The sequence below is a fragment of the Heptranchias perlo genome, unplaced genomic scaffold (assembly GCF_035084215.1).
Source record: "Heptranchias perlo isolate sHepPer1 unplaced genomic scaffold, sHepPer1.hap1 HAP1_SCAFFOLD_53, whole genome shotgun sequence".
NCBI classification, from domain to species: domain Eukaryota; kingdom Metazoa; phylum Chordata; class Chondrichthyes; order Hexanchiformes; family Hexanchidae; genus Heptranchias; species Heptranchias perlo.
In genome coordinates, this window is record NW_027139548.1 from 5714335 (window position 1) to 5733958 (window position 19624).

At 42.6% G+C, this 19624-nt stretch overlaps 1 pseudogene; it reads left to right on the forward strand.

Moving 5' to 3' along the window:
* The first annotated feature begins 581 nt into the window (after positions 1 to 581).
* LOC137315054 (probable G-protein coupled receptor 139) lies at positions 582 to 5671 on the forward strand (annotated as a pseudogene).
* The last annotated feature ends 13953 nt before the right edge of the window (positions 5672 to 19624 follow it).

Here is a 19624-nt window from a genome sequence, read left to right on the forward strand (position 1 = left end):
ATATTCCCATGTCCCTATTTGCACCTGCGGCTCACCAGCCTTATTTACCAAGCTTCATGGGTTTACATACACCTATCCTAGACCTTCTCGTATCCGCTCTTCATTCCATCCCATCTGATACTGTACAATGTCTTAATCTAGTGCTATCCCTCTCTCCCAATCTTTTGCGCACTTTGCTTCACCTTTACTAATGCTGCATTCTGGTGCCCACCCCATGCCAAAATAGTTTAAACCCTCCCCCATAGCACCAGCGGACCTCCCCCAAAACAGTTCCCACGGAGGTTTGAATTCTGGATCGCTGGATTCAGTGTCCAGTGTGCTCACCATTACCGCATGGAACTGATACCTAATGTGTTCGGGACCTCTGTTGTATCTCATTTTAGAGCCGTGTCAGATCCAATGAAAGATATTCCATCAAAACAAAAACACGAGCCTGGCAGCGGCTGCACTAATCTGTTGTTTTCAATGACCGCAATTAATATAGAAGATCAAATAGCTAATTGTCTCCCTGGAGACTGTCACAGGTATAAATGTGACAACACTTGAATGTCGTGCAGCGCATCTCAGAGTTTCTCATCGAAATGCACGGATCACCAAAAGGTCTGGTGTTTGCCCTTTACTATCCCGTCCTTGCAGTTATCGGTGTTCCAGGTAAAGTATTGCAATTAGTTATTCGTTACGCAAATCGTTGTTTAACTGTATCACTGCTCTTATTTACCGGTTATCATTTCTCCATTTTAACGGTATAATTTCTCTTCTTTACTGTATCATTTCTCCCCTTTAATTGTATCATTTCTCCCCTTTATTGTTATCATTCTCCCGTTTAATGGTATCATTTCTGCCCTTTGACGGTATAATTTCTGCCCATTAACGGTATCATTATTCGCTTATATCGGTATTGCTACGTATTGTGTTATTGACCCTGTTACCTTCAGTGAATTCGAAACTCCAACAGTAGCAACTTGCATTTATATAGCACCTTCAACGGAGTAAAATGTCCAAGGTTGCTTCACAGGAGTGTTATAAAATAAAGTTTGACAATGAACCACTGAAGGATATACTAAAACAGATGACCAAGAGCTTGGTCAAAGAGGTTGGTATGAAGGAGCGATTTAAAGGAGGAGAGGTAGGTTGATAGGTTTACGGAGGGAATTCCAGAGTTTAGGGCCTGGGCTGCTGAAGGTCGCCAATGGTGGAGCGATGAAATTCAGGGATGTGTAAGGGGCCAGATTTGGAGGAATGCAGGGTTGGAGAAGTTTGCAGAAATAGGGAGGGGCGAAGCCATGGTGGAATTTGAAAGCAAGGATGAGAATTTTTAGATCGAGGCGTTCCGAGACCGGGAGCCAAAGTAAGTCAATGAGCACAGCGGATAATGGGTGAATGGGGCTTGGTGCGAGTTAGAACGCGGGCAGCAGAGTTTTGGATGAGCTCAAGCTTACAGAGGGTGGAAGGTGGGAAGTGGGCCAGGAGAACATTGGAATATTGGAGTCTAGACGTAAAAAAGGCTCGAGGATGAGGCTTTTAGCAGCAGGTGATCTGAGGCAGGTGTGGAGATGGGCGAAGTTGTGGAGGTGTAAGTCGGTGGTCTTGGTAATGGAGAGCATATCGGGTTCGAAGCCAGTATTTTCCCAATATTGAACTGTTAGCATAGTATACATGTCGTTCTATTGTGTTATTGACACAATTAGGTGGTTGAATTATCACAATGTTATCACGGCGTATATAAAGTTCTGTTGTGTTCTTGGTTCTGCACAGTGAATGGTAACACTCTAATATCAGAGTATATATTGGATTACAGCTGTTGCTTTGTGAGTGGCATTATCACGTTATTATAAGCTATGAATCGAAATTATTTTATATCCTGCTGCAAACTGACTGGTGATGGGTTCGATTCTAAGGGCGCCCATAGCCCTCGGCTACCGTGACCATTCTTGATACTGAGGGCAATTTCACTGTAATTTTGAAATTAGCCTGGAAGATATTTCGGGGGCTGTACACATGAATACGAAGTGGAACCGCTGGCGATCCGTTGAACAGCAGCATCCGGTTGAAAATTATCTGCTTCTGATCCCAGCATTCCACACGGCACTAATACCGGATACGTTCACTGACAGTTATGGCTGCATTAATTAAATCAAATATCTGTGATAGTTTAATTAAATATTTGTGATATTGACTGGATTTATAAATAATTCAACCAATTAAATTCGTAACTGTATAATTGTGAAGCAGCTCGTTGAATTTAATCACTGGATATATTCATTACTGACTGGGTTTATTAAATGATTAATTTATTTGTCTTCGTTTTGATTGCTATGTACAGCACGGACAAATTTCAAAAAACGATTCGTCGATTGAGGTTAAATATTCCCGACTGAATTCAATGACTGATTTGATTGAAAGGACATTGTTAGGCAGCGAGTTGTTGATAAAAAATATAAGCAATGTAAGAAGTGGCTGTTTTATTAAAGAATCTTCATTTGCCCCATACTCGCACAGCGCTGGTTTTCTGCTCTCAGTCTCTAACTTGTTAAAGGCAAATCAGTCTAACTTGATAGAGTTTTTGATATGGTAACAGAGAGGGTCGAAGTGGGCAATGCGGTTGATGTGTATATGGACTTCCAAAAGGCGTTTGATAAAATGCCCCACAATAGGCTTGTCATCGAGATTGAAGGCCGTGGAATAAAGGGGCAATATATGAATTGAGAATTGGCTCAGTAACAGGAGACAGAGAGTAGTGGTGAACGGATGTTTTTTTTTCGGACTGGAGGGAGGTATAAAGTGTTGTTCACCAGGGGTCAGTACGAGGACCACTGATTTTCTTGATATATATATAAATGACTTGGACTTGGGAGTACAGGGCGCAATTTCAAAATTTGCAGATGACACAACACTTGGAAGTGTAGTAACCAGTAAGGAGGGTTGAGATAGACTCCAAGAGTAAATAGACAGGCTGGTTGAATGGGCGGGCACGTGGCAGGTGAAATTTAATGCAAAAAAATGTGAAGTGAACCATTTCGGTCTGAAGAACGAAGAAAGGAAAGAAAAACAAAAGGGCACAATTCGAAAAGTGATATAGGAACAGAGAGATCTGGATGAATATGTACACAAATCGTTGAAGGTGGCAGGGCAGGTTGAGAAATTGGTTAAAAAACATACCGGATTCTGGGCTTCATCAATAGAGACAGAGTACAAAAGCGCGGAAGTTATGCTGAACCTTTATATAACACTGGTTCGACCACAACTGGAGTATTGTGTCCAGTTCTGGGCACCACACTTTAGGAAGGATGTGAAGGCCATCGGCAGGGTGCAGAAAAGATTTTCTAGAATGATTCCAGGGATGAGGGACTTCAGCTACGTGGATAGACTGAAGAAGTTTGGGTTGTTCTTCTCGGAACAGAGAAGTTGAAAATCATGAAGGTTCTCGACAGAGTAGATGGAGATAAACTGTTCCCATTGGCGGAACGGTCAAGGGCCAGAGGACATAAATTGAAGGTGATTGGCAAAATAACCAAAGGTGACGTGAGGATAAACTTTTTTACACGCTGAGTGTTTAGGATCGCGAATGCACTGCCAGAGGGGGTGGTGGAGGCAGATTCAATCATGGCCCTCAAAAGGGAGCTGCATACGTACTTGAAAGGAAATATAATGCAGGGCTATGGGGATAGCGCGGGCAGGTGGGACTAGCTGGATTGCTCTTGCATAAACACGATGGCCGAATGGCTTCCTTCCGCACTGTAACCCTTCTATGATTCCATGATTCTATGAACTCCATTCATTGGTTCAGCCTGGCGCTGCTCTTCCACATTAGCTGCTGCTAACGGTTCTCCAGTGACCGCTGCTGATTCCGGGTGTTTCACCTGCCAATGTCCAGGACTGCTCCCGTTTTCGTTCTTTTCTCCACATTGTACAAATGGTGGCATCTCTCATCTCTGAGTCACAAAGTTGTAGTTCAATATCCACTATAGGACAAAGCCGATAATTTATCATAAGAGCGCAGAGCAGTACCGAGGGAGCGTGTCGGAAGGGTTTTCTCCGAATGATACCTCATCATCTGCCAGTCCCAATGGGTCAGCTGGTCATTGAAGATCCCAGGTGACTATTAGCAGAAGAACTTGGAGTTATCACTGTCTGCTCACCAACATTCCCTCCGCAAATTCAGAGATTATCAATTGTCTGTTCACCCCTCCGGTGTTTGGGAATCTTTTTGGACAAGCTGACTGTTGAATTTTCCAACAGTGAATGATTTGACAGTAATTCATCGATGAGAGTGATTGGGTCGCCAATGGGACAACATCGGTTTTAAATGCAAATTTTTGTTCTTTCTTTCGTGTTTCCAGTTTTGTTGTCGAGTGTTTTATGATTTATTCTCTGAAATATCTTCTGTAATACATGCGCTTTCCCGTCACCTAATCTTCGCATTTATTATTAACCATTTTACTGATTCTTTAAGACCTGTTCCTTTTCTTGCCTATTTCACGTTCCCACGTTGGTTTCAATGGGTTTCTTGTTCCCATTGTGTTTTTATATTAATTCACATGCCGATGTCTTTGGCCTGTCTCATTTTTAATCCGGATGATTATTTTAAACAGAGAAATGGGTATCCAAAGGGTATGGGATCGATTTCATCTCAGGATCAAGTGTCAACGCTGTAAATTTCACACCTAATTCTGTCAAACGTATGATTTTGCTGGGAGTCGGATCACTAATCTTCCTGTTCTCGCTCGCACACAGACATTTCCTCCCCTTTTTTCTCTTCCAGTTAACTTGGCAGTGATTGTGATCCTGTCCCGAGGAAGGTGCAGTCTCTCCAGATGTATTACTTACTACCTGGTGTCCATGGCGGTGACGGATCTCCTGGTCATTATCAACGGCTGTGATATTAAACCGGATTGTGGGTATTTATTTCCCATTCAGTTTCCTGTCCATCACCCCGGTCTGTAGTCTCAGTTTTGTGTTAATTTATGCAATTAGAGACGGTTCTGTCTGGGTAACGGTCGTGTTCACCTTTGATCGATTTGTAGCCATTTGTTGTCAGGAGCTGAAAACAACATATTGCACCGAGAAAACGGCGGCTGTTGTTATTGGAACGGTCTGTGTCCTGAGCTGTTTAAAAAATACTTTCTGGTATTTTATATATGAACCTTTGTATACAATTAACAACATACCCTGGTTCTGCAAGATAAAGTTAATATTTTATACCTCACCCGCATGGGCCACATTTGACTGGATTCACCGCATTTTAACCCCTTGCCTCCCATTCATTCTGATTTTATTGCTCAATGCTCTGACCGTCAGGCACATTTTAGCGGCCATTAGAATCCGCAGAAGACTCCAGGTCCTCAGCAAAGTTGAGAATCAGAGTGACCCAGAGATGGAGAGCCGGAGAAAATCCATTGTTTTGCTCTTCTGTATTTCGGGCAGTCTCATCCTGTTATGGTTGTTGTTTCTCATAACTTTCCTCTATGTCCTAATTGCTAACGTTAGTTATTTCTCAGGTTCTAATTTCGATGAATCAAACTTTATTCTGGAGGAAAGCGGATTCATGCTTCAGCTTTTGAGTTCCTGCATCAACCCATTTATTTATGCAGGGACCCAGAGTAAATTCAGAGAGGAGTTAAAGAATGGGGTGAAATATCCACTGTGGTTAATTGCTAAATTATTTAAATAATGAAAATTCTAAAATCCATCATGATTGGACCTTATATTCCATCCGAAACTCTTCTCGCCCATGTCACACCCTGCCTGACCTCTCAGATAAACAGTCACTCACACTAAGATCATTTACCAATGTGAAATTACGATTGCTTAATTCAGGGTTGCAATCTGTTATTAATTAGTTTCCAGGTCTCTTGTCGGTGCTGACTCAGGCCTGGTAAATTCCCACCAGCCCCGAGGCCCCTCGAGTATCTTCACATTGAGAGGGGAGACAGAGAGTCCGAGATCTGTCTGTTGTTGGATATCAAGTTTAACAGTTTAATAAAGTGAGACCAGTAACCCTCCTGGCAATGGTTTGGATCTTGTGCACTCTCGGAAATGGGAAGACGTATTGTCCCGACCGATTGTTCTCCGCTCACTGAGCACGGCCCCAAAACCATAATTATACGAACACAGGATTTGCTAGACGCAAAGAAGACCAAGTTCCATCTAGTTCGCCTTCTACCTTTCCAGGAGACACATAATACGATGAGAATGGAGTTGTTGACGAATGCACAACGAGAACTGCGGGTAAAAAAGGCGCTGCGGCTGTTTGTGGTCCTCAAGAGTGTAGCAGATTGCCTTATCTGCATTATCATAGAATCATAGAAAATTTACCGCACAGAAGGAGGCCATTCGGCCCATCGTGTCCGCGCCGACCGAAAATGAGACACCCAGCCTAATCCCAAGTTCCAGCACTTGGTCAGTAGCCCTGCAGATTACGGCACTTCCAGTTCACATCCAAGTACTTTTTAAATGAGTTGAGGGTTTCTGCCTCTTCCACCCTCTCAGGCAGTGAGTTCCAGACCCCCATCACCCTCTTGGTGAAAAATGTTTTCCTCAGCTCCCCTCTAATCCTTCCACTAATCACTTTCAATCTATGGCCTCAGGTTATTGACCTCTCTGTTAAGGGAAATATATCCTCCCTATCCACTCTATGTTGACCCCTCATAATTTTGTACACCTCAATTAAATCCCCCCTCAGCATCCTCTGATCCAAAGAAAACAACCCCAACCTATCCAATCTTTCCTCACAGCTAAAATTCCACAGTCCTGCAACATCCTCGTAAATCTCCTCTGTACCCTCTCTGGTGCAATCACATCCTTCCTGTAATTTGGTGACCAGAACTGTACACATTAATCCAGCAGTGGCCTAACCAGTGTTTTATAAAGTTCTACCATTACCTCCCTGCTCTTATATTCTATGCCTCTGCTAATAAAAGAAAGTATCCCGTATGCCTTCGTAACCACCTTAACTACCTGTCCTGCTACCTTCAGGGATCTATGAACATGTCGGCTTAGAGTCCTTGAGCTGGATTGCGAGTTACAGACACTCTGACACATAAGGAAGGGGAAGGAAAACCAGGAAAACATTCTCCAGAATTCAGTCACACCTCAGAGGATACAGGAGGCGATAGTGTGGCTGGTAGTCAGTGGTTAGTCTGATGGGAGGGGATATAGACGAGGAGGTCCCACAGACACTAGTCCTGTCCAACAGGTACAAATCACTTGATACCTATGAGGATAAGGAAGAAGACTGTGGGAAGGACAGCCAGAATGCTGGCCAAGGCACGCTGGAGCAAAAAGCTGTCCAAGGGGAGGAGGTGCAGAGTAGAAAGGTGGTAGTTATGGGAGATTTGATAATTCGAGGGATAGATTCGATTCTTTGCATTCAGGATCGAGAGTCCCGAAGGGTTTGTTGCCTATCTGGTGCCAGGGTAAGGGAAATCTCGAAGCGGCTGGAAAAGAATCTGGAAATGGAGGGGGATGGTCCAGCTGTTGTGATCCACGTCAGAACCAATGGCATAGGGTGGAGGTCCTGCTATGGGAATATCAGGGGTTCGGAAGTAAATTTAAAAGCAGGTCCTCCAGTGTAGTCATCTCAGGATTAATACCGGAGCCAGGCACAAATCGGCACAGTGACAAACAGATCAGTAAAGTAAACACATGGCTGAAGGATGGGGGTGGGGCAGGAAGGAACTGCATCGTTGGGACAGGCGGCATCTGAACCAGGCTGGGACCAAAGTCCGAGTGGAAAGGATAAATAAGGTGTTTAATAAGCCGATAAGCGGGGTGGGGTTCAGGCGAAAATATTAGTGCAAAAGATAAAACAAGAGTAAGAAAAAAGGACCAGAGTTTTCGAAACCACAAATATTCCAGGTCTGGGAAACATCAAAATAACTGAAATAAACATACCGGGAGTGATAAATAAGAAAAAGAATGAGTTAAAATTGTGTAAAAGTAAAAGAAACAACTACTAAAAACGATTTAAACTGCCTTTACCGCAATGGACACAGGTTCTGAAATAAAACGGGGGAATTGGAGGCATTTCAGGAAAAATTGGATAGTGGCCGTTTTTGGGCACAGATAGCGTGATGTGCTCTCACCCCGCGCCCAATGACCCCTGTGCAGGCAGGACGCAAGTTTCGGCCGGCCGAGCACGAACCTGCAATCAGCGTTCCATTCCTGGTCTTTCACGTGGATTCAATGTAATTCGAACAGTCCACCATCAGCTGGAGCCCAATCTCTTAAAGGGAGGATATTTCTTAAAAATCTCATAAAGGTAGCTGGGAATGTTATTTGCTGAAAATAACAGTCTACTGTCTGCACGGAGTCTGAACTGAGATCAGACAGCGCACATGTAAAACACAAATGCAGGTCGCATCCTTATGTTTACACACTGATGAGTTATGTTAAAACATTGAATAAAGTTTGCACACTACTAAATCCCACATCCCATGCCAGACCGCACCAATCTGCCGATATGTTTTGGAACCAAGCCTGCGAGAGTGTATGCAACAAAGTTGTTCTAATGCACTAGAGATCTTAGTGCATGAGGTGGACAGAAGGAGGGACAGCCTATATCTGCAAAGCGGGGGCGGGGGGTCGCGGGGGAGTGGGCGGTGGTGAGGGTGCAAGAGGCCCTCCAGTCATATATCCAAAAGGCAGCGGGAGGCAATGGGGGACAAAATGAATGTCAGGCGCACAGCATCATGAACATGGATGCAGTGCAGTAAGAAGATCAATGCACACATGAGAGGGCAAGGTGTGTGAGGTCAACAGTCAAGTGACCTCTCCTACAAATTGCACCACACACTCCACCTCCCATCACCCACATACCAACAAACTATTTACATCAGTAATCAACTCTTCCAACAAGATTCTTCCTCTCACTCTTATACATTACCACTGTTTCAAGCCGCTCACCCACAACTCCCAGGGCACACACGATTCAAACATGACAGGCACATCACCCAGACACACGTCCCGCTTTCTTGCAGGAGAAGGTGGCGCATATCAAGAGGCAGCAAGTGGGAGTGGCATTTAGCCGCTCGAGCCTGTTCCATCATTCAATGAGATCATGGTGAACCTATGACCAAACTCCACATACCCGCCTTAGCCCCATATGCCTTAATACTCTTGGTTCACGGAAATCTATCAGATTTAACATTCACAAATGAGCTAGCACCGAGTGCCATCTCCAGAAGAGCGTTCCAAACGTCTCCCACCCTTTGTGCGTAAAAACATTTCCTAACTTCACTCCTGCACGTCCTGGCTCTAAATGTTAGGCGATGTCCCCGCTTCCTAGTATTGACGTCTAGGAGACCTCCAAAAACAGTTAGAAACGTCTCGGCAGCCAGAAGCAATAATCCAGCCACTAACCTGTAAATCCTGGATGGACCCTTTAAATAGCAATGGTGGAGGCTCCCCCAAGGCATGCTAAGACACGTTCAGATGGTTGGGGTTAAGACTGTGCGTTGAGTTGACCGTTGAGTCCCAAAATGGTGTCTATCACTTTAAATCAGCATTGCACACTGATTGAAGCCGTTTTCTCCCTACTTTACATGATTCCAGTGTTCGCTGTCTGCGCCTGCGCTAACTCCTATACCAAGATTGCGTCCAGCGCATGTCACGCTGGAAACGTGAGCGCGCAAACAAGACGCCATCGATGTTGGAGAGGTCGTGACGCACTCCACGGCCCAATTTAGCGCCCAATATGTTTTGATGAAATCACGTCTCATTCTTCCAATGTCCAGAGTGTGTAGGTCCATTCTACTCAATCACACCTCAGAGGACAAAGCTCTCATCCCAGGAATCAATCTAGTGAACATTCGTTGCACTGTCTCGAAGGAAAGTAAATCCTTCCTTCGGGAAGGATGTCAAAACTGCACACAGTACTCCAGGTAAGGTGTCACCAAAGCCCTGTACATTTGCAGCAAGAATTCCTTACTCTTGTACTCCACCCCCTCTAATAAAGGCCAATATACAATTTGCCTTCCTAACTGCTTGCTGTATCTGCATGTTAAATTTCTCTGTTTTGTGTACAAGGACAACCAAATCCCTCTGAATACTAACGTTTGATATTTTCTCACCATTTAAAAAGTATTGTGTTTTCTATTCTTCCTACCAAAGTAAAGTGAATAACCTCATATTTAAACACATTATACTCCATCTGCCACTTTCTTGCCCGCTCACTTTGCAGACTCTTTGTTCCTCCTCACAGCTTACTTTGCCACCGAGCTTTGTATCATGAGCAATTGTGGATACAATACCCTCGGCCCCATCATCTAAATCTTTAATGTAGATGGTAAACAGCTGAGGCCCAAGCACTGATCCTTGCAGCACCCCACTAGCTACATCCAGCCATCCTGAAAATTACCCTTTTACCCTACTATCTGTTTTCTGTCCGTTAACCAATCCATGCTAATATATCACCACCAACCGCATGGGCCCTTATCTTCTGTAACAACCTTTTATGTGGCACCTTATCGAATGCCATTTGAAAATCCAAATAAACGACATCCACTGGTTCCCATTTATTTATCTTGATACATCCTCAACATACTCTGATAGTTTTGTCAAACACGATTTCCCTTTCATCATACCATGTTGACTCTGCCTAATCATATTATGATTTTCTAACTGCCCTGTTACCACTTCCTTAATAATAGATTCCAGTATTTTTCCGACGATTGATGTCAGGCTCACTGGCCTGTCGTTCCTTGTTTTCTTTCTCCCTCCTTTCTTGAATAGCGAGGATACATTTGCGACGGTTCAATCCACGAGGACCGTTCTAGAATCGAGAGCATGTTGGAAGATCACAACCATTGCATCCATTATCTCAGCGACCATCAGGCCCAGGCGATTTGTCGGCTTTTAGCTCCATTAATTTCTCCAGTAGTTTTCATTTCCGAGTATTAATCATTTTGAGTTCCTCACTCTCATTGGACCCTTGGTTCCCATCTATTTCTGGTATGATTTTTGTGACTTCTAATGTGACGACAGATACAAAATATTTCGTTAACTTCTTTGCCATTTCCTTATTTCCCATTATAATTTCTCCTGTCTCAGCCTCTAAGGGATCAACGTTTACTTTTGCTACTCTCTTCCTTTTTACATACTTGTCGAAGATCTTACAATCTGTTTTTATATTTTTGCTGGTTAACTCTCATATTCTGTTTTCTCCCTCTATCATTTTTTTGGTCATCCTTTGCTGGTTCCTAAATTTCTCCCAATCCTCAGGTTTACAACTCTTCTTGGCCACATTATAAGTCTCTTCTTTTAATCTTATACTATGCTTAACTTATTGCGAGTGGAAAGCTGTTTCCAGTGCGGTCCCGCAAGGCTCAGTACTGGGTCCCTTGCTTTTTGTGGTCTATATTAATGATTTGGACTTGAATGTGGGGGTCTTGATCAAGAAGTTTGCAAACGATACAAAAATTTGCCGTGTGGTTGATAGTGAGGACGAAAGCTGTAGACTACAGGAAGATATCAATGGGCTGGTTAGGTGAACAGCAAAGTGCCAAATAGAATTCAATGCAGAGAAGTGTGAGGTAATGTATTTGTGGAGGGCAAACAAGGCAAGCGAGCACACAAGAAATTGGAGGTTGCTGAGAGGTGCAGAGGAACAAAGGGACCTTAGAGTGCACGTCCACAGATCCCTGAAGGTAGCGGGACAGGTAGATAAGGTGGTTAAAAAGGCATACGGAAAACTTTCCTTTATTAGCTGAGGCATAGAATATAAGCACAGGGAGGTTATGCTCGAAATGTATAAAACACTGCTTTCGTTGGAACAATGGAGGCTGAGGGGAGATTTAATTGAGGTATGTAAAATTATGACGGGAATAGATAGAGTGGATAGGGAGAACGTAGTTCCCTTAGCAGAGGGGACAGTGACCAGGGGAAATATATCTATAGTAATGGGTAGATGGATTAGAGGGGAGCTGAGGAGAATTTGTTTTCACCCAGAGGGTGATGGGGGTCTGGAACTCACTGCCTGAAAGGGTGGGAGAGGCAGAAACCCTCCGACTCATTTAAAAATGTACTTGGATGAGCACTTGAAGTGCCGTAACCGACAGGGCCATGGGCCAGGTGCAGGAAAGTGAGATTAAGCTGGAAAGATCTTTTTCGGCTGGCTCAGATTGGCCCAATAGCCTCCTTCTGCGCCGTAACATTATATGGTTCTATGATTCTATAAACTTATTTAGTTCATCACGGATGGATCACTTTTCCTGTGGTGTTGTTATGCCTCATTGAAATTTATATTCATTGAGAATTATGAAATATTTCTTTAAAAGTCCACCATTGCTTTTCTACTCTCATATCCTTTAATCTAATTTTCCAATCAACTTTAGCCAACTCGGCCCTCATACATATGTAATTGGCTTTGTTTAAGTTTAAGGCTCTGGTTTGGGACTTACGTATGTCACTCTCGAAATCAATGTGATATACTATCATATTATGATCACTCTTCCTCAAGGATCCATTACTAATTAACCCTGTCTCATTGCATAAGATACGATCTAAAGCAGCCTGTTCCATTGTAGGTTCCACAATGTATTGTTCTAGGCAACTGCCAATTTTGAATTGCCCAGTATATATGAAGATTAAAGTCCCCTACGATTACTGCATTACCTTTGTTACAAGCTCCTCTTATTTCTGGATTTCTCCTCTGCGCAACAGTACAACTACTGTTAATGGGGCCTATAAACTAGTCCCACCAGTGGTTTCTGCCCATTGTTATTTCTTATCTCCACCTGCACTGATTCTATTTTCTGATTATCTGAGTCAAGATCCTTTCTCACTACTGTCCTTATGTCATCCTTGAAGAGAAGGTGCAATAAAGATCTGCTTGGTGGAAAGATTGAATAGGCTGGGGCGCTTTTCTCCAGAAAAGAGAAGACTGAGGGATGACGTGATCGAGGTCTTTAAGATAATGAGAGGGTTCGAAAGGGTAGATGTAGAGAATATTTTTCCACTTGCGGGGGAGACCAGAACGAGTGGTCACAAATATAAACTCGAGACTAATAAATCCAATAGGGAATTCAGGAGAAACTTCTGCACCAAGAGACTGGTTAGAATGTGAAACACGCTGCTGGAATGAGTAGTTGAGGCGACTAGCATAGATGCATTTAAAGGGAAATAACATAAACACGTGAGGGAGAAGGGAATAAAAGGATATGTTGATAGGATTAAATGAAGAAGGGCGGAAGGAGGCTCAGGTGGAGTATAAACACTGGCATGGACCAGTTGGGCCGAATGGCCTTTTTATGTCCTGTACATTTTAAAATTCCTTTTGATTTACTAATCCGAGCAATTAGTCTCTATCAATTAGTCTACAGCAGAACCCACAACGTGTGGTAAGGAAATCTCCAGTGTTAGGGAGCTTTAAGAAACATAGGACCAAAATCACCTGTTCCTACCAAGCATGTGACAATTACCACATATCATGCCTCAAATTACTATTATACTGTAACCCATAATGAAATTTTCAGGAAGAAATCTATCTAATTTACACGTGAATGAGTTGAACAAGAATTGGAAGGGTTATCAATGGGAGAGCATTTTGGTGATCGTAATCATAATTCAGTTACATTTAGCGTAGTTATGGAAAAGGAGAAAGATAGACCAGGAATAAAAGTTCTCAAGTGGGGAAAGGCCAATTTTAGTAAGCTGAGATATAATTTTAAAAAGTGGACTGGAAACAGCTACTTGAAGGTAAATCGGTGTCAGAGCAGTGGGAGGCATTCAACGAGGAGATGGTGAGGGTTCAGAGCAAATATGTTCCAACAAAGAAAAAGCGTGAGACTCCCAAATCGATAGCCTCCTGGATGCCTAGGAGCATACAGAGTAGGATAAGATTGAAAAAGGAAGCTTATGTCAAATACCAAAAGCTCAAAACTGTGAAAAGCCTAAAGGAGTATAAAAAGTGAAGGGGTGAAATTAAAATGGAAGCGGGGAAAATTAGGAAAGCAAAGTGAGGGCATGAAAAAATATTGGCAAGTAAAATCAGAGATGTTTTATAAACACATAAAGAGCAAGACTAAGGAAAGAGTAGGGCCTATTAGAGACCAAAGAGGTTACCAGTGTGTGGAGGCCGAAGAATGAATACTTTGAGTCTGTCTTCACAAAAGAGGGGAACGATGCAGAGATTGTAGTTAAGGAGGAGGAGTGAACAATATTGGATGGGATAAACTCAGTAATATTAGAGTAGGATCACCACCAGTAATATTAGTGCAGATTCGCGACCAGTAATATTAGAGTAGGATCCCCATCATTAACGTTAGACAAGGTTCACCACCAGTAATGTTAGACTAGGATCAACATCAGTAATTTTAGAGTAGGGTCACCACCAATAATGTTACAGTAATCACCAGTAATGTTAGAGTCGGGTCAACACCAGTGATGTTAGCCTAGGGTCACCACCAACAATGTTACAGTAGACACACCACCAGTAATGTTGGAGTAGGGTCAACACCAGAACTGTTAGATTAGGGTCACCATCATTAATGTTAGAATAGGATCACACCAGTAATGTCCGAGTTGGGTCACCACCAATAATGCTAGAGTAGACACATCACCAGTAAAGTTAGAGTCGGGTCAACACCAGTAATGTTAGAGTAGGGTCACCACCAGTGATGTTGGAGTAGGATCACCATCATTAATGTTAGAGTAGGGTCACCACCAGTAATGATACAGTAGAATCACCATAATTAATGTTAAAGAAGGGTCACCATCAGTATCATCAGTGTAGATCACCACCAGTAATGTTAGAGTTGGACCACCAGCAGTAATGTTATAGTAGGTTCAACACCAGTCATGTTCAGTAGGATCACCATTAGCAATGTGAGAGTAGGGTCACCATCAGTAATGTTAGCGTAGGATCGCCAGCAGTAATGCTCCAGTTGAGTCACCACCAGTAATGTTAGAGTTGGATCACCACAAATAATGTTAGAATTGAATCACCATCATAATGTTAGAATAGAATCACCATCATTAATATTAGAGTAAAATCACCCTCAGTAATGAAAGAGTAGGATCACCACCAGTAATGTTAAAGTGGAGTCAACACCAATAATATTAGAGTGGGATCACAACCAGTAATGGTAGAGTAGGGTCTCCAACAGTAATATTACAATGCGACACCAACAGAAATGTTACAATTGGTTTACCGCAATTAATATTAGAATATGGTCACCAAAAGTAATGTTAGATCAACATCGGTAATATTAGAGTACGATCACCAGAAGTAATGTTAGAGTAGATTCACCTCTGGTAATTTTAGAGTAGGATACACAGCAGTAATGTTGGAGTCGGGTGACCACCAGTATTTTTAGAATGGGATAACCAGACGTAATGTTAGATTAAATTCGCCAACAGTAATGCTAGAGTAGGCTCAACACCAGTAATATTAGAGTAGGGTCACCATCATTGTCGTTAGAGTAGGATCACCAACAGTAATGTGAGAGCAGGATCGCCATCATTAATTTTAGAGTAGGGTCACCACTGGTAATGATACAGTAGAATCATCATAATTAATGTTAAAGAAGGGTAAACCATCAGTAACGTCAGCGTAGGGGCACCACCAGTAATGTTGGAGTAGGATCACCATCATTAATGTTAGAGTAGGGTCACCACCAGTAATGATACAGTTGAATCAACATAATTAATGTTAAAGAAGGATCACCATCAGTAACGTCAGTGTAGGATCACCACCAGTAATGTTAGAGTTGGATCACCACCAATAATGTTAGAATAGAAACACCATCATTAATATTATAGTAAAATCACCCTCAGTAATGTGAGAGTAGTATCACCACCTGTAATGTTAAAGGAGTGTCACCACCAAGAATGTTCCAATAGGGTTACCCATAAGCAGTGTTATTTTATGGTCACGGTAATTAATGTTAGAGTATGGACACCACCAGTAATGTTAGAGTCGGCTCACCACTAGTAATCTTAGAGTAGGTTCACCAGCAGTAATGTTAAAGTGGAGTCACCACCAATAATATTAGAGTGGGATTACAACCAGTAATTCTAGAGTAGGGTCTCCAACAGCAATGTTACAATGGGACACCAACAGCAATGTTACAATTAGGTTACCGCAATTAATATTAGAATATGGTCACCAAAAGTAATGTTAGATCAACGTCAGTAATATTAGAGTACGATCACCAGAAGTAATGTTAGAGTAGATTCACCTCTAGTAATTTTAGAGTAGGATACACAGCAGTAATGTTGGCGTAGGGTGACCACCAGTACTTTTCGAATGGGATAACCAGACGTAATGTAAGAGTAAACTCGCAAACATTAATGTTAGAGTAGGGTCAACACCAGTAATGTTAGAGTAGGGTCACCTCCAATAATGTGAGAGCAGGATCACCATCATTAATGTTAGAGTAGGGTCACCATCATTGTCGTTAGAGTAGGATCACCACCAGTAATGTTAGAGCAGGATCACCATCAATAATTTTAGAGTAAGGTCAACACTAGTAATGCTATAGTGGAATCACCATAATTAATGTTAAAGAAGGGTCACCACCAGTAATGTTAGAGTAGGATCACCATCAATAATGTTCGTGTCGGATCACCAGCACCAGTAATGTTAGATTCGGGTCACCACCAGTAATGTTAGATTCGGGTCACCACCAGTAATGTTAGCGTAGGGTCACCACCAGTAATGTTAGCGTAGGGTCACCACCAGTGATGTTGGAGTAGGGTCACCACCAATAATGATATTATAGAGACACCACCATTTATGTTTTTGCAGTGTCGCCACCAGTAATGTTCGAGTGGAGTCACCACCAGTAATGTAATTGTCGAGTCGCCACCAATAGTTTTGTCGTCGAGTCGCCACCGGTAATATTATAACAGTTTCACCGCCAGTAATGTAAGGAATCTTACAACACCAGGTTATAGTCCAACAGTTTTATTTGAAAATCACAAGCTTTCGGAGGTTTGTGATTTTCAAATAAAACTGTTGGACTATAACCTGGTGTTGTAAGATTCCTTACATTTGTCCACCCCAGTCCATCACCGGCATCTCCACATCATGACCGCCAGTAATGTGATAGTCGAGTCAGCACCAGTGATCTTGGAAAAAAGTCGCCACCAGCAATGTTAGAATAGAGTCGACACCAGCAATTTTAGTAAAGAGTCGCCAGCAGCAATGTTAGAATAGACTCACCACCAGTGATGTTAGAATAGTGTCACCACCAGTAATTTTATAGCCGAATCATCAACATTCATCATCAAAGGACAAAATGTCTTTCATCTTTGTAATGAGTGAGTCAAGGCTTCACTGAATTAATATGAGACGCAAGGAACCTAATAGAGTGTCCGGGAGGATGTTTCCATCGGGGTTCACGGGGCATGCGCACACTCCGTTGCCTCTGGGATTGTTTTCCATTCATGAATTTTAATAGAAATAATTTCATGGACTGTTCTGTGTAATTTCCCCTTTGGCGTCCCGGGCGCACTGGATTGGAAAATCCTTGTTTGTGAAGTGACTGTAACTAACGCCAATTATTGTGTAACCTGATTTTCTCATCAGGACACCGATTGATCTACAAAAGGGGGAGTATTGACGGATCTCAGATACACTCCAATCGGAACCGTAAAGCCGGACGGAATTCACACATTCTTCTAACTAATGGAAATGGCAACATTTCTTCACATAAAGGAGATTTACTACCCAGTTCTTGCATGTTGACCGGAAGTCACTGGTTAACGGTTTTGGCTTAGTACACAGGGCAGAAGAGTCAATTCTGTCTTAATTCTCAATTCGCTTTATTAACGTTATTAGATCATGTACACACCGCTTATACGTCTGGTTAGATATAGGCATGCAGTTTACAGCAGGTTATAGAGTTCTATACTCAAACTCGGATTTAAACGCACTCCCACTATGTTTCCCTGACTAACACCCCCTGAGTATTAGGATTTAAAGGCACACCCAATAGGTTTCTATCACTAACACTTCCTGAGTTGTCACAGAATAGAAAGGATATTATATTACCCGGAAAGGAGAGATAACGCTGGCCAGGCGATTCGTTCTCTCTTTCACGACGTCGTCTCTCCGTCCCTGACATAGTATCTACGTCCCTGACGTAGGGTCCCAACTTCCGCGATGGTTAGTCTCCGGAGTCTCCCTGACAAAAACACACTCTGGCACCAAGACTGCAATTATTCAGTTTTAACTTCAAGCCTGTCTTTTCTGGTTGGCTTAAAGTTGCTGGAGTGGTCGGTGTCATCCCATGATTGGCTATGTTTCAAGGGGCGAGGTAGCATCACTTCATTACTCCTTTTCTCAATAAGGCCTGGTGTCTCATCAAAGCTCCTTTGTCCCTCTAAGAAGCGGAACAAATTCAAACTGGTTCTGGCCAATTCAGACCAGTGACTGAACTCCAGGACACCTCAGTTCAAAAGTCAGTGTCTTTGTTAGCAATTCGAATTAAGCTCAGTAGCTTTCTGCAGCCCCTGGCCAACATCTCCCCCCTTTTGATCCAAAGATGCTTATCTTAGGATCATTATTTTCCCTTTCTGTGTACTACTCCTGAGGCTGCCATTTTCCCCCAATGGGCATGTTACATCCGCGATATCATATGGTTATAGAAAAAAATATAAATGGTAACAGAAAAAATATGAAATTGAAGCGTATAAAATATACTTCACACAGTATTCTTATGTTGATAATCGCTTCTTCTGTTTCATTATAGCACTAACACTCAATTGTTGCAACATTTCATTTTTCCAACTTCCACGCTGATATACATTGAATATGACAAGTATTAATGCACATAAAATCACAATTACAGCAGCATGTGATAAAACCCTGACCCGTGGATGTATTTGAACATTAGATCACCAATTTCAAAACATATCCCAGAACCCGGGGTCCCGTAGCAGTTCATCTGCTTTATCAGCATGCATTTTAATTATTTTAGTGTGTTTAGTCCATTAATGAATTATCTCATTGGCTTCCTCCGCTATTTGCGTCCAATCTGCAGTCAGGTGCGGAATGGGTGGTAGTTCGGTAGGAACATATTTCCGCAGATCTTGGTCTATATCAGTACGATGGACTGTGAGGCTTCCGTTCATTACCATCCTCATTATTGGTTTAGGCAGAACTTGTCCACCGACAACCAGGTCTGAGGTCACATTGTTAATGGCCACATTGTGACCTTCCAGAGGGCACTGTTTCCATCCTTTGTTATAGTTCATAGCCGCTGTGGCTATGTAATACGTTTGTCCCACAAGGGCGTATTGTAAAAAGGACTGGTTGTTAACTGGCAAAATGGACAATGAACAATTTTCATAGGTACTGAACCCGCAATTCGTAAGTTTCTGTCTCGTTACCTCTTCCGGACAGGCGCAGTGATTCCCTCCTTGGTGACACTTTGACAAATCTACCCCTTTCTCAGCACCATCCGTTACAATAGCATGAGATGGTGGATTGCTCAAAGATATCCAAGTACCCTCATGATACTTGGCCACGTTAAAAACTCTTTTTAAAGGATAGATTAAATTACCTCCGTGCCGGGGAATATGAAACACCGCCCCAACGTAACATTTCCCTTTATCCTCAGGACAGATACCTAACACCCTGTTAGCTAAGGTTAAACTTCTGAGGTGGCATAGAGGTGTT